Genomic DNA, 2,344 nt, shown 5'->3' on the forward strand with positions numbered 1-2,344 from the left:
AGAGTTTTCCGGAGGTGACCCCGAATGCACATTTCTGAGGATTTAGTCTCATGTTGTATTTCCGCAGACGAGCGAAGAATTTCCGGAGGGCATTGATGTGGCCGTCCCGTTCCTTTGATTTGACAATCATGTCATCGACATACACCTCTACCTCCTTGTGCATCATATCATGTAGGAGAGTAGTAGCGGTTCTTTGATAGGTTGCTCCGGCGTTGATGAGGCCGAAAGGCATGACCGTGTAGCAATATGTACCCCACTGTGTAGTGAACGCAGTTTTGTGCATGTCTTCCTCAACCATTTTAATCTGGTTGTACCCGGCATAACCGTCCATGAATGATAGGAGAGCATGTTCGGCGGTGCTGTCCACCAGAATGTCAACATGTGGCAAAGGGAAGTCGTCCTTTGGACTCGCCTTGTTCAGATCCCCGAAGTCGACGCAAACCCGAATTCTTCCGTCTTTCTTTGGTACCGGCACAATGTTGGCCACCCAGTCAGAGTATTCAGACACTTTGATGAACCCAGCCTTGAACTGTTTGTCCACTTCTTCCTTGATTTTTTAGGGTCCACTCAGGACGCATCTGGCGTAGCTTCTGTTTCACAGGTTTAGCCCCGGGTTTAATGGGTATCCGGTGCTCTGCAATTTCTCTGTTAATCCCAGGCATGTCTCTGTAGGACCAGGCGAACACGTCCTTGTATTCGTGGAGGAGGTCAATGAACTGTTGTCTTTCCGAGGGGTCCAGGGTTGTCCCTATCCTAAGTTCTTGAGGTGTATTGTCGGTTCCTACGTTAATAGGTTCGGTTTCCTCAATGATGGGGGTTCTGGTCTCCCGCTTGTCAAGCTCTTTGGCTAAGTGGGGTGGGTAGTCACTCAAGTTAAATTCCTCATAGTCATTCAGAATCGCATTGCAGTTAAATTGAGACGAGTCATAAGCAAACTTAGCGTTCATTAAGTTGTCACGAGCGAAAAGCTCGGAGAGGACAGACATCTCGTGGTCAGTCAGAGGCGACACAACAGAGGAAGTGGCCCCTGGAACAGGCTCCAGGTTGTCACCTTTCATGGGAGTGGGGGTGACCCTAGTAGACTCAGCCTCTGAATCAGCCACGACTTTGTGATAAAATAGTGGGAAGGGGACCTTGACTGGGACATCAGGAGTGTTAGGAGCTATGACAGACTCTGACTCCGACTCAAACTCAGACTCAGATCCTCCTTCACTTCCCTCCTTGAACATAGGGCCTTCTCCAGTTGTTATCTTGAGAATGCGGCCTTGGCGATCGGTCCACTTGATGGTTTTCCTCCAGCCCTGGGTAGCTTTCTCCGGGTCAGTATTGGAGATCAAGGCGGTTGGGTCAAATTGGTTGTCTTTTAGGGCGATGTTGATGATGTCCTCATAGTCGAGGTGTTTGATGTTATCTTCCCCAAAGAGGAGTGTGACAGCTTGTCCGTCAAGGCATGGTGACAGTTTGGACTCAGTTGATGCAGCTTCGATGTTGTCGGGGATAAAGTAGCAGTCCTGGAAGACTTCCACTCCCGAGTATCTAGCCCTGGCCACAGAGTCATAGATTGGTTCCGGAAAGCCGTGGTAGAGCTCGGACTCTCCCTCGGGGACAAAGTATCCGTTGAGAGTCAGGTGGTAGGGACGGAGAATAACCCCGTGCTTCTTGCGTTTTCGGATTAGGAGGTTCATCTCCCGGATATCTTCGTCAGTAGGTTCGTATCCCAGCCCAAAAGGAATGTTGGGGACCTTAGCCTGCTTCAAGGGAGGCAATGGATCCTTTAGTGGATTGAGCGGCAAACCCGGGAAGTAACCCTGATGCATCATGATACGGTTGACCGTGAGGTTGGTGAACGGGTCACAATCAGAGGTCGTCAACTCATCAGTGATGGCGTTCATGGCTTGGAAACCCCACATTTCATTGTCGTCCTCCTCAATGGCTTGGGAGGCTATTCCCCTTCTCATAACTGCTTTGATTGGGGAAGCGGGAATCGTGATCGTTTTCCCGTTGAAAGGGACCCTGATCTTCTGGTGGGGCGTTGATGTGACCGCCTTGACGGCGTGAATCCAGGGACGTCCCAGGAGCATGTTTATGGACGCGTCGATGTCAACCACTTGAAAACTGGTTTGTCTTTCTAAGGGTCCGGTTGCGACGGTCAAAGTGACTAGCCCAGCGACCTTGCGACGAGTGCCGTCGTAGGCGCGTACTCCTTAATTCGTTGGGATCAAATCAGATTCCTTGACACCCAGCCTGTGGGTAGTTTTGAGAGGAATGACATTCACGGCGGAACCGTCATCCATGAGGACCATTGGTATATTTTTCTGAAGGCATTGTACGGTGATGTACAGGG

The sequence above is a fragment of the Silene latifolia genome, chromosome 2 (genome assembly GCF_048544455.1).
Source record: "Silene latifolia isolate original U9 population chromosome 2, ASM4854445v1, whole genome shotgun sequence".
In the NCBI taxonomy this organism is placed as follows: Eukaryota; Viridiplantae; Streptophyta; class Magnoliopsida; order Caryophyllales; family Caryophyllaceae; genus Silene; species Silene latifolia.